We start from the raw sequence: 13,741 nt of genomic DNA on the forward strand, positions 1-13,741 counted from the left end.
CCTGTACCAGATTGGATAAAAGCACTACATAAATACAGTCCTTTTACCATTTACCATTTATATACACAGACAAGAAGCAGATCAGAGAGCATTGAGAAAACAGTCCAGTACATTAAGAAGAAGATCAAAGAAGAATCTTCAGCAGAAAGGACCATCAATCTGTTCCACTGTCTCAATGAACTGAATAAAAACGCTCCAGTGGAAGAAATAAAGAAGTTCCAGAGATCAGGAAAACTCTCTAATGAAAAGCTGGAACCACACCAATGTTCAGCCCTGGCCTTTATGTTACAGATGTCAGAGGAGATCCTAGATGAGTTTGACTTGAAGACCTACAACACATCAGCAGCAGGTTATCAGAGACTGCTACCAGTAGTCAGGAACTGCAGGAAGGCCATGTGAGTATTATGTAATTATTAAAGTAGATGATGACAGCATGTTTTTATAAACACTTCATAGTTAAAGTGAAAATAGAATACAATAAAATTGTCAGGCAAGTGAGAATTATGATTTTTGAGTCAAGCTATTTTAACAGATTGTGCCCTCATTTAATGAATACAGAAGTACCATCAAATGTAAAAAATGTATCCAACATGTAACATGTATTTTATTAGATTTAATTTACATATTATCATTAAAGATACCAGTTATTAAATACATCATGAATTCCTTGTTAGGCAAACCAATGTGATGGATCAATAATGGTCCAAACATACAACTCGCAGATTTAAATGTAGAGGGGTGCTAATTTCTTATAGCGGACTTTCTTCTTCTTAAGAGGTGTGATTGTATCCAGGGTTCTGGAAAGTATGTAATTTATGTTGTCTGTCAGCTGATCAATTGAGCTAATGCTTGCATTTTTGTATGTGTTTGGGTGGGAGCCAAGAAAATCCCCACAGTGCACAAATGAGCCTGGGAGCTCATTAATAAAAGCATTTGCAGTCCTGGAGGAAGCTTACAGATAAGGTAGAATGAAGGATCTGGTGACACATGACAGACTTGTGAAAGTTGGAAAGTAATTAAATAATGGTCTGATAGCACAGGGTTTTTAGGCATAACTGCTATATTTGCTATTTCTGTATCATAAGTTAAGACCAGATCAAGAATATGGTTATGAGAATGTGTGGACTGATGTATATGTTGATCAAAGCCAATAGATTCAGTGATAGACAAGAGTGCTGATCTGAGAGGATCACTTTCACTACCCATGTGAATATTGAAGTCCCCTACAATTGCTACTTTATCTGAATTAACAACCAGGCTGGAAAGGAAATCAGCAAATTCAAGTAAAAAGCCACTGTATGGCCCTGGTGGCCTGTATACAATTGCAAGGATAAAACTGTCTGGATGTGCAAAACTGAGAACAAGCACTTCAAAAAAGTTACATTTGAAGCCGGATTTCAAAATAGCAAAAAGATTAGAATGATATACAGCAGCAACACCACCGCCACGACCCGTCAGACGGGGAACGTGAGTATAGCTGTAGCCAGGAGGGGTGGATTCATTTAAGGCAATATACAGTTTTAAGCCAAGATTTCAACTTGGTGATCAGTAATTAATTCATTTACAAGAGTTGCCTTAGGGGCTAGTGGTCTGATATTAATTAATCCAATTTTTAGCTGAGTTTTTAGCTGAGTTTGGTCAGTATTAGTAGAATAACAAGGTCTGATTTTTTGCAGATTAGCCATACAAACACCCCTATGGTCTTTATTGAACTAACATTTGTCCTTAACTTTGACTTGGACAAGTAAGCACAAGTGTTAGCCTACACTTATTCTTATCTAACTCAGTTTGGTGAAGTAGTTCGAACTGTGCTTGTGTAGAAAAAAGAATCCCTCCTTTTAAATGTCAGTCAGTTAAGGACGAATGTTGATTGAATCAAATCCATGTTTTTCAAAAGGGGGGAAGAATCCCCCTTTTATTCCTAGTCCATGCATAGATAATTTGTGAGTGGGAGATGACCAGAGAGAGCCTGCTCAGTCTGTACCCCTCTTACATTGTTCATGAAGATGAGATATTTTTTCAACATTATGATTAATGTAATGCTGGGTTTGGTTTGGGAGAGGCAAGTGTGGTTGTGAATGAAATGTTTGTGTTACTGTATTGTGAGATTAGTTCAGGCAGTAAATGCACCATGTTACAAGGCCAGTAGTGCCACCCTGGTCTCTGCTTTATTCTGGTGTAGGCTGACCCAGAATCCAATAGTGCCTGTAGACAGAGTGAAAATGGGAAGGTAGAGGAATTGTAGGATATAAGGGGTGTCAGGGTGAGGTCTTCTCAGGGGACTGTTAAAGTGCCTGTTTTTGAGGTAATTCTGTGGCTTATCTCAGGCTAAAGTCTGGGCAGTACAAGGATTCTGAAGTTTCCTAAAGCCTGGAAAAAGCTAAATGGTGTCTCCTTGGACAGCACCATCAAATGTATCACTATTCCAACAAAATGAACGCAAAGGCATCATTAACAGTTCCTACATAGCTTTGGTTTCACTACCTGGTTATATGTAACACCAGCAGAACAGACAGACTGCACTACATGGTTATATATAACCTCAGCAAAACAGACAGACTGCACTACAGTACCTGGTTATATGTGAACAGATCACTTTTTTGCATTCCTGTTTCTAAAGTGAATCTGGCTTTTGCTGTGTATTGGCTTGCAATGCTGTGGGAAGTTTCTCACAGTTACCAGCAAAAGTAAAGAAGCAGAGCCTAACTCACTATCCACCCTGAAAGATGTGTGTTATTTCTTGCATCTTTAATTTGGTTGTATCTGTGGCAAATGTCAGAAGAAAGGGGGCCATTTGGGTAAGAATTTCATCTGTAGAACTGTCAGAGAGTTCTGTCCAACAGGACGTCTAATTCTCAGGCCCAAAGTGCTGCAGTTGGAGATTGTAGCAAAGTCATTTTCCTCAGAGCATCAGTAACTTTAAATCCTCAATATAACTCTTCATCACTTTGTGATTACTGTTACATTGCACATATCAGATTTTACAGTATATTGCGCTATTTAATCATACAATAATATATAAACTCTTCTTTGCAGACTGAACAGGTGTGACCTCACAGGGAAGTCCTGTGAAATTGTGGCCTCTGCTCTTCAGTCATCAAACTCACCCCTGAGAGATCTGGACCTCAGCTACAATAACCTGGGAGATTCAGGAGTGAAGCTGCTCTGTGCTGGACTGATGAGTCCAAACTGTAAACTACAGACACTGGGGTGAGTAGTGCTGTGTACTGTGTGACCTTAACTAAATAGAACACAAGGAGACTCCTCACTGCTAAATCGAGCACAGGGTCATTATATAGCAGAACACAAGGAGACTCCTCACTGCGATATAGAGCACAGGGTCATTATATAACAAAACACAAGGAGACTCCTCACTGCTATATAGAGCACAGGGTTGTTATATAGCAGGAACACAAGGAGACTCCTCATTGCTATACAGAGCACAGGCTCATTATATAGCAGGAACACAAGGAGACTCCTCACTGCGATATAGAGCACAGGGTTATTTTATGCACCTTTAGCTGCTTCAAACAAAACTGACACCAACCCACCATACTGTCCATAGCCCAGCTCCCAAACACCATCTAAAAGCACCCTCCCCTTGGCCTGGAAGCTAGGCCTCTTATAGAGCCCATGTTTAGGTAATGGACCACAGCTGATGTGATTGCAGTGAACCACAGCTGCAGCTATACCCGTCTGTAGGGCCGATGCTGCCCCCTGGTGGACAGCACCCCAATTCCCTTCCTGGCATCACATGTTAAACAGGCAAAAGCTTTGAGGATATGCTTCGAGGCACTCAGAACAACACCAATTAATGCATTACTAATGAGATGGGAGAAATACCACTGAGGCATAGATGGATTAAACTTGCTTTGCATAACTGGATTAAATTTAAATGATCTAGTGTAGATCACCCTACTATGCATCCTATTGAGGACTCATGGGAAGTGGACGTGCAAGGGCAGAAAGAGGAGAAAAGCTCTTATTAATTGTGCAAGTATGCAATGGGGAAAGCTACAATTGAAGGGGAAAAGACATGGCTTCTTCAACCTGCTGGTCTGTCATCTCCCCTTGGTTTCTTCTGGATCCTGTAATAGACCTAGCTGTGTTAGGAAAGAACAGAACTGACACAGAGGGCCTCTTACAGTAAGTTCAGGTAACGCACAGCTGCAGCAAGTGTGGGGTGGATATCTGCAGATCCTCAATATCACTCTTCATCACTCAGCATGATTACTGTAACATTGCACATATAAGATTTTACAGTATATTGCGCTATTTAATCATACAATAATATAGAAACTCTTATTTGCAGACTGAATAGGTGTGACCTCACAGAGAAGTCCTGTGAAATTGTGGCCTCAGCTCTTCAGTCATCAATCTCACCCCTGAGAGATCTGGACCTCAGCTACAATAACCTGGGAGATTCAGGAGTGAAGCTGCTCTGTGCTGGACTGATGAGTCCAAACTGTAAACTACAGAGACTGGGGTGAGTAGTGCTGTGTACTTCAACAGCAGTTGGCTTTACTTATCTTGCTAGGCAGAGGGTAGAGGGTGCACAGGGTCATTATATAGCAGGAACACAAGGAGACTCCTCACTGCTAAATAGAGCACAGGGTCATTATATAGCAGGAACACAAGGAGACTCCTCACTGCTAAATAGAGCACAGGGTCATTATATAGCAGGAACACAAGGAGACTCCTCACTGCTAAATAGAGCACAGGGTCATTATATAGCAGGAACACAAGGAGACTCCTCACTGCTGTATAGAGCACAGGGTCATTATATAGCAGGAACACAAGGAGAGTCCTCACTGCTATATAGAGCTCAGGGTCATTATATAGCAGGAACACAAGGAGACTCCTCACTACTGTATAGAGCACAGGGTTATTATATAGCAGGAACACAAGGAGACTCCTCATTGTCATATAATGAGCACAGGGTTATTATATGCACCTTTAGCTGCTCCAAACAAAACTGGCACCAACCCACCATACTGTCCATAGCCCAGCTCCCAAACACCATCTAAAAGCACCCTCCCCTTGGCCTGGAAGCTAGGCCTCTTATAGAGCCCATGGTTAGGTAATGGGCCACAGCTGATGTGATTGCAATGAGCCACAGTTGCAACTATATCCGTCTGTAGGGCCAATGCTGCCCCCTGGTGGACAGCACCCCAATTCACTTCCTGGTATCACATGTTAAACAGGCAAAAGCTTTGAGGATATGCTGTGGGGGCACTCAGAACAACACCAATTAATGCATTACTAATGAGATGGGAGAAATATCACTGAGGCATAGATGGATAAAACTTGCTTTGCATAACTGGATTAAGTTTAAATGATCTAGTGTAGATCACCCTGCTAAGCATCCTATTGAGGACACATGGGAAGTGGACATGCAAGGGCAGAAAGAGGAGAAAAGCTCTTATTAATTGTGCAAGTATGCAATGGGGAAAGCTACAATAAGTGGGGAAAAGACATGGCTTCTTCAACCTGCTGGTCTGTCATCTCCCCATGGTTTCTTCTGGATCCTGTAATAGACCTAGCTGTATTAGGAAAGAACAGAACTGACACAGAGGGCCTCTTACAGTAAGATCAGGTGACGCACAGCTGCAGCAAGTGTGGGGTGGATATCTGCAGATCCTCAATATCACTCTTCATCACTCAATATGATTACTGTAATATTGCACATATCAGATTTTACAGCATATTACGCTATTTAAAATACAATAATATATCAACACTCTTTTGCAGACTGAACAGCTGTTACCTCACAGGGAAGTCCTGTGAAATTGTGGCCTCAGCTCTCCAGTCATCAGCCCTGAGAGATCTGGACCTCAGCTACAATAGCCTGGGATATTCAGGAGTGAAGCTGCTCTGTGCTGCACTGATGAGTCCAGACTGTAAACTACAGAGACTGGGGTGAGTAGTGCTGTGTACTGTGTGACCTTAACTAAATAGAATTAGTGATTATGGCTCTGTGCAGTGAAATATATATAAAGTGCTTTCTCTCTGTTTACTCCTGTGTCCACCAGCATTCTTTCTTTGTCCACATTGTTCTCATCCCTCTCTTCTAACTGCTCTAGCACAACAAAGAAAAGCAGGATAAACCCTCATGAGTCTTAGGGTTGCCAGGTTTGTGGTTCTTGACCAGAATGTAAGTTTTCAGTAGAGTCTGTAGTATCAGGTCACAGGTGATGACTGAATGCTGAATGCATGATTGACATTGTAAAATATTGACCACTTCAGTACAGTAATATGTTTCACGTCTATCATAACATAACAAAAATAGCATAACATAATGACGAGAATAGGCCATTCAGCCCGACATGCTCACCGTTTTACTACCTACCACTAGTGCTAGGTTTACCTACAAACTAGATAGTATCCAGCATCATATCAAGCCCGGTCTTGACAACCCCCAGAGTTTCTGCCTCTACTACATGACATGCGCCAAGCTATTCTACACAGTGACTACTCTCTGTGTGAAAAAATACTTCCTAACGTCGGTGTGGAATTTACCTTTTGCTAATTTCCTTTTATGCCCCCTCGTCATACTAACAGAGCTGAACCTGAAGAATCTCTTGTAGTTCACTTTGTTGATCCCTTTTTATGAATTTAAAAGACTCAATCAAATAACCCTGAGTCTACTTTTACTAAGCTTGAAGAAGTTAAGCATCTGAAGTCTTTCCTCAAAACTTTTATCTTTCATACCAGGAACCAGTTTGGTTTCCCTTATTTCAACCTTTTCCAGATCCTCTATATCTTTCTTGTAGTACAGTCCCCAGAACTGCACACAGTTCACTAAGTGTGGTCTGACAAAGGTATTGTATAAAATAAGTATAACTTCCTTGGATTTACAGGGCTCCAGACTAACTTTTTACATTGGATGCACTGGTGCGCCTAACTTTTTCATTTAGGTGCAGCAGCACATAATTTAGTTAGACCCAAAATTTTTCACCGCGCCTTTTGGCGCCGTAATAATACATTTTAAGTGTTACCTTTTTTGTCAGTTCCCATACACATTGGTAATTTCTTAACACATGTAAATGATTGTAAACAGGAATAAAGGTGCAGATAAATGTTTTTTCTTTATTTAAATCACAGCACAAACAAGAAATGGCAATAACCTCAATTGTTTAAAAAATAAACTTAAAAAGTGCTGATGTTTAAAGTGCTTGACAAACTGAAATAAATAAATCAAACTCAAATAACTCAAATAAAAGTGTGCGCTGCTCCCGGAGGAGTACAGGGCGCGGTTTCACACATACACACTAGTGATGCGCGGATCGGCTCTGACGTCATCCGAATCCGCATGTACGCAATCATCCACCCGCCACCCACCCGAACAAATTATTTTCTCTGATTTAGAGACCCGCACCCGATCACACATTACCGCTATTTCTCATTATTTCGCAGCTGTTGCATATGACATACCCAGCACTTGACTCGTCATTCACTAAATCGCTCCCACACAGAACTTTTCTGCCCTTCCTTTTTTAATTCTCCTTTTTTAATTTTCTCTCGGATCTTTTTTGCCTCCATTGCTGCTTAAGACAAATGGACGCCGCAATTGGCGCAACGAGAGTCTAGTCTGCTAATTCACGCCTGACGAAAAATGAAGCTTAAAATATGTTCACATTTTAGAGAATGTAATTAATATTTTCCTCATTAATGATGTATTATTTCACCCACCCGTAACCCATCCGCTATTAATCAGAATGTTAATTTTTATGACTCGGCCCACCCGATCCGCAGATTAACCGTGGTGCCCGCGGATATAACTGCGATCCGCACATCACTAATACACACATGCCTTATTTTTTTCCCCACCCGCATTCAGCGAAGAAGAATATCAGGGTCAGAGCCAATCAGAGGCAGAGTAGGGGCGGGTCTTCACAGAATGCGGGTGGGGAAAAAAATAACGCTACACACACACACAGACAGACCTGCTAAATGTCAGGTGCACCGGTGCGACCAATGAAAATGTTTAGTCGCACTTGACAGATTTTTGGTCGCATGTGCACCCAAAATGGTCGCACTCTGGAGCCTTGATTTATACTCACTACTATCCCAGCATCCTGTTGGCTTTTTTACTGCAACAGCACAGTGCCTAGAACCTGAAAGGATTTGATCAACTATTACTCCCAAAATTGAGCACATTCCAATGTTGTTCCTCCCATAAAGTAATCTAGCCTTGTGTTATTATTTCCCACATGTAGAACTTTACATTTAGCTTTATTGAGTTTCATTTGCCAGGTTTCTGCCCACTTCTGGATTCACTTCTGTCATATATTGCAGTCTTCATCCATCCCCATTATTCACTACCTGCTATGAACTCTCTTTCATACGCTGACCTTGTGATGAAGATAAGTTGTACTCCTTCACATTACACACCTGTGTGTGCTACAGGGTTGTGGTGTTTCTGAAGATATTGAGCATAAAATGAGATATTATCAGGGCCGTGTTTACCCATCTTGAGGCCCTGGGCTACGCAGCTCAGAGGCCCCCCCGCCGCGGCGACGCACGCAAAGATACGCAACACAAGACAACCCCATAATAAGCCAGTGCAAAGAGGCCATGGGAAAATACACACCAACGCCATACAAAAGAACGCCAATTATAGTCATACTGCAAACACACAACGGCAGGATAATCAAAATTCGAGCAGTTTTATCACACGGCAAACAGTCCACAAAAGAAAAACAACATTCTAATTCTATTTGTATGAGAAATACATATGGGCATCGCTGAATAGAATATCGTAGTCATTTTTGTTTATAAACTACACAATAATATTCAAGACTTAAACTAGCATATTAAAAAAAATCTGACTCACCAGTGATGTCATTAAAAGGCCTTTTTCCTGCTTTTCTTTGATGCAAAATCCTTAATTAAATCCTTAAAATCCAGCTGGCGCAGCAGATCATGCTCAATGGACAGAATGGTCAACCCGTTCAGTCTATTTTCCTCAATGGATGCCCTCAGTCTGTTCTTAATAATGCCCAACTTGGAAAATGATCTTTCTCTGGTGGCATTTGAAATAGGAAGAGTGAGATAAATTCGGAGTGCGATGTCCACGTTTGGGAAAGCACTTTGGAGTTGTTTCTCTCTCAGTAAGACCATCAGGTTTCTTGGTGACAGATCGTCAGTTGTTGTGTCACAGAATTTAATGAACTGAACAAGCTCATCCTCGAAAACATCCTGTAAATCGGTGCTATATTTTTTCTGAAGATTGCGGCTTGCTTCGCGTATTTCAGACACAGACAGGCTCTTGAGATGGGTTAAAAAGCCAAAATAGTCGCAAGTCTCTGTGTAGGACTTATGTCTTGCTTGCAAAGCACTTGTTAGTTTGTCAGTTATGACTAAAAATACCTCGACACGAAACTTCTCAGCTCCAATTAGAATGTGGTCAGGTGCACTGGAATCATCTGCTCTCCGTTTTCTCTTCGCCTGCCGAGTTACCACAGACCTGTATTCCTGTGTTCCTCCCATTTCCTTGGCCTGCGTCTCCAGGTCTCCAAACTGGTCGCGTAAACCTGCCACGAAATCTGACAGTGATCGCAGCATATCCACAGCCGTAACGAGATCCACATCTACCTTCTGGAGGATAGTACTCGTTGTCTGAATTCTTTGTAATACTTTGTTCCACAATATACACAAGAAAGCTGTCTCTAATCGGTTCATTTTGTTAGCCAGAGAGCGCGCCTCGTCACGCGTGAGAGCATTCTGAGAATCATCATCTGATATGATTATTAGCGAATTCAATATATTTTTATAGTTTACACAGAGAGCTTTGGTGGCCTGGGCGTGAGCGGCCCATCTCGTGTCCGACAGTCCCTTTAAAGTCTCTATGCGTTTGTTAACATTGGGCTCAAGTCCATCCATCATAACCTTCCATCGGCGGGGTGATCCCGAGAAAAGATTGAAGAGTGAACAGATCTGAAAAATGTGGTTGTTTCAGAGCAGCAGTCTACACTGTTCACTCCGACTAAATTGAGTGAGTGGGCTGCACAAGGTATCCACTCAGCCAAAGGATTTACTTCTAGAATACGGGCCCTCAGTCCTTTGTACACACCTGACGTGTTGGATGCATTATCAAAACATTGTCCCCTACAATTATTTATATCAATATTCATGTCATTTAGCACGTCTGTAACGGACTGAAAAAGAGACTCACCGGTATGACTGTATATGGGCAGGAATTTTAAAAAACGCTCGAAGACTTGACCTTCCTGAGAGACATATCTTATCACGAATGTTAGCTGATCAATATGGGTTAAATCTGGGGTTGAATCAACAACAAGAGAGAAGTACTTTGCTTTCTGCACCATTAGAATAATTTCAGCTTGAACTCGCTGTCCCATAATTGCAATGAATGCATCACATATAGTGTTGGATAAATAGGAAGTAGACCCACTCCCCTGGTTTCCATATTTCTTTAAATGTTCGGCAAGAAAGGGGTCGAACTTGCTGAGTAGCTCAAGTATTCCCAAATAGTTGCCATTGTTAGGGGAACCGAGAACTTCATCGCCTCCTCGGAATGCGAGACCTCGTTCTGACAAGAACTGTATAACGGAGACAATTCGTTTTAGGACCTCGCGCCAATACTTCCCCTCCTCTTCGCAGCGCTCCTTAAGTTCGTTGTCAATTCCGTGCACCTGTGTGCGAGCGAACCAGATGAGCATTGCATTTCGATGAGACTGGCTTGACTCATGCTCTTCAGTCCGACAAGAAGCATGTTTCCAATCAGAAAACCCGGATTGAGAAAAGGCAGATGGTGTCCCGCCGAAAAGCCGACAAAAAAAGCGATATACATTACCGGTTGTTGGAGAATAAACTAACCACTCACGGGTAACACTCTCCCCATTACGCAGATTACGCGAAAACAAGGTCTTACTCAATTGTCTGTTCTGATTTTTATACGATCGTTCTGATGCTGTGAATGCTATGTCTTTATTTTGACATGACAAGGATGCTTTTATTCCTTTGCTCACCCAATAGCTACGCAAGTTTTCGGTAACGGGTCCCCAACAAGCTACATCAGTGGATGTGGCTCCACATGTTGCATCTTTCCTCCCGACCGTGGCGCCTGCACCTGCTAGCGGAGTAGTTTCGTCAGCAGCACTGACAGTGCTGATGTTATCAGTGTCTCCGGAGCCGGGTTCCAGAGAAGGCGTACTCGATGCTAACAGGGTTGATGTCGTGGCTGTGCCATCTCTGCCTGGTGACGGCGGTATAGTTTCCGGAGAAGGCGGCCGGGTTGACTGAGTTGGTGTGGTGGGACTTGGGTTAGCATCTGCATCATCGTCAGCGTCAGGGCATGTGTCAGGGAAGGGATCGTTGTTGATGTCGGAGCCTGCTTCGGTTGCTGTTAAGTAATCATCCATCGATGTTTTGAAGAAAGAAGTAAGCTTCGGTATTTTACTGAGAACTTCTTCGTTTCTTGCTTTTTGTTGTTGTTTTCTTGCTCTTTTTTGCGCCCCACTCTCGAATTTTCTGCTTGACGACATGTTTGTTTTAGACGGAATTTTGATGATGACACAAGAATTCTCATGACAGCATATTTTGTACGTTTACGTTGGTTAGATTAACGGCAGTATATCGCGAGACGTGCAGCAATCCTGCGGGTACGTATGTATGTCAAAACGAATTAAAAATTTGTGAAAAAGAAAAGAAAAAAAACATTCCCCTCACCGCTGAGGCACCCCTAGTGGCGGAGGCCTGGGACTGCAGCCCATGTAGCCCATTGGGTAAACGCGGCCTTGGATATTATTACTGTTGGTAAAATCAACTATTGGTCGATATGGTATGTGTGTACATCTTAGGGAAGAGTGTCAATCTGATCAACATGCAAACTGCTGTTTGGGTGCAATGTTACATCACTTAGTTTTGTCACTTTTCTGTGGTTCCAATCCAAAGCTAAAGTCTGGATTTTGGAACATTTAAAATCAACAGCAGTTGGCTTTACTTATCTTGCTAGGCAGACGGTAAAGGTTGCGCAGGGTCATTATATAGCAGAAACACAAGGAGACTCCTCACTGCTATATAGAGCACAGGGTCATTATATAGCAGGAACACAAGGAGACTCCTCACTGCTATATAGAGCACAGGGTCATTATATAGCAGAAACACAAGGAGACTCCTCACTGCGATATAGAGCACAGGGTTATTATATGCACCTTTAGCTGCTCCAGACAAAACTGGCACCAACCCACCATACTGTCCATAGCCCAGCTCCCAAACACAATCTAAAAGCACCCTCCCCTTGGCCTGGAAGCTAGGCCTCTTATAGAGCCCATGGTTAGGTAATGGGCCACAGCTGATGTGATTGCAATGAACCACAGCTGCAGCTATACCCGTCTGTAGGGCCGATGCTGCCCCCTGGTGGACAGCACCCCAATTCCCTTCCTGGCATCACATGTTAAACAGGCAAGAGCTTTGAGGATATGCTGTAGGGCACTCAGAACAACTCCAGTTATTGCATTACTAATGAGATGGGAGAAATACCACTGAGGCATAGATGGATAAAACTTGCTTTGCATAACTGGATTAAGTTTAAATGATCTAGTGTAGATCACCCTACTATGCATCCTATTGAGGACTCATGGGAAGTGGACATGCAAGGGCAGAAAGAGGAGAAAAGCTCTTATTAATTGTGCAAGTATGCAATGGGGAAAGCTACAATTAAAGGGGAAAAGACATGGCTCCTTCAACCTGCTGGTCTGTCATCTCCCCGGATTCTTCTGGATCCTGTAATAGACCTAGCTGTATTAGGAAAGAACAGAACGGACACAGAGGGCCTCTTACAGTAAGTTCAGCTGAAGCACAGCTGCAGCAAGTGTGAGGTGGATATCTGCAGATCCTCAATATCACTCTTCATCACTCAACACGATTACTGTTACATGGCACATATCACATTTTACAGGATATTGCGCTAATTAAAAATACAATAATATATCAACTCTCTTTTGCAGACTGAACAGCTGTGACCTCACAGAGATGTCCTGTGAAATTGTGGCCTCAGCTCTCCAGTCATCAAACTCACCCCTGAGAGATCTGGACCTCAGCTACAATAACCCGGGAGATTCAGGAGTGAAGCTGCTCTGTGCTGGACTGATGAGTCCAAACTGTAAACTACAGAGACTGGGGTGAGTAGTGCTGTGTACTATGTGACCTTAACTAAATAGAATTAGTGATTATGGCTCTGTGCAGTGAAATATATGAAGTGCTTTCTCTCTGTTTCCTCCTATGTCCACCAGAATTCTTTCTTTGTCCACATTGTTCTCATCCCTCTCTTCTAACTGCTCTAGCACAACAAAGAAAAGCAGGATAAACCCTCGTGAGTCTTAGGGTTGCCAGGTTTGTGGTTCTTGACCAGAATGTTTTCAGTAGAGTCTGTAGTATCAGGTCACAGGTGATGACTGAATGCTGAATGCATGATTGACATTGTAAAATGTTGACCACTTCAGTACAGTAGTATGTTTCACGTCGATCATAACATAACAAAAATGACATAACATAATGATGAGAATAGGCCATTCAGCCCGACATGCTCACCGTTTTACTACCTACCACTAGTGCTAGGTTTACCTACAAACTAGATAGTATCCAGCATCGTATCAAGCCCGGTCTTGACAACCCCCAGAGTTTCTGCCTCTACTACATGACATGCGCCAAGCTATTCTACACAGTGACTACTCTCTGTGTGAAAAAATACTTCCTAACGTCGGTGCGGAATTTA

The 13,741-nt window shown here is 42.4% G+C and overlaps 1 long non-coding RNA gene across 1 annotated transcript; it reads left to right on the forward strand.

The window, feature by feature from the left end:
• Positions 1–3,176: 3,176 nt before the first annotated feature.
• Positions 3,177–13,522, forward strand: LOC118218982. The gene is made up of 2 exons (XR_004763626.1): positions 3,177–3,210; positions 13,260–13,522. It is a non-coding gene; the product is annotated as an uncharacterized LOC118218982 (long non-coding RNA).
• Positions 13,523–13,741: the final 219 nt, after the last annotated feature.

The sequence above is a fragment of the Anguilla anguilla genome, chromosome 19 (genome assembly GCF_013347855.1).
Source record: "Anguilla anguilla isolate fAngAng1 chromosome 19, fAngAng1.pri, whole genome shotgun sequence".
Taxonomy (NCBI): Eukaryota; Metazoa; Chordata; class Actinopteri; order Anguilliformes; family Anguillidae; genus Anguilla; species Anguilla anguilla.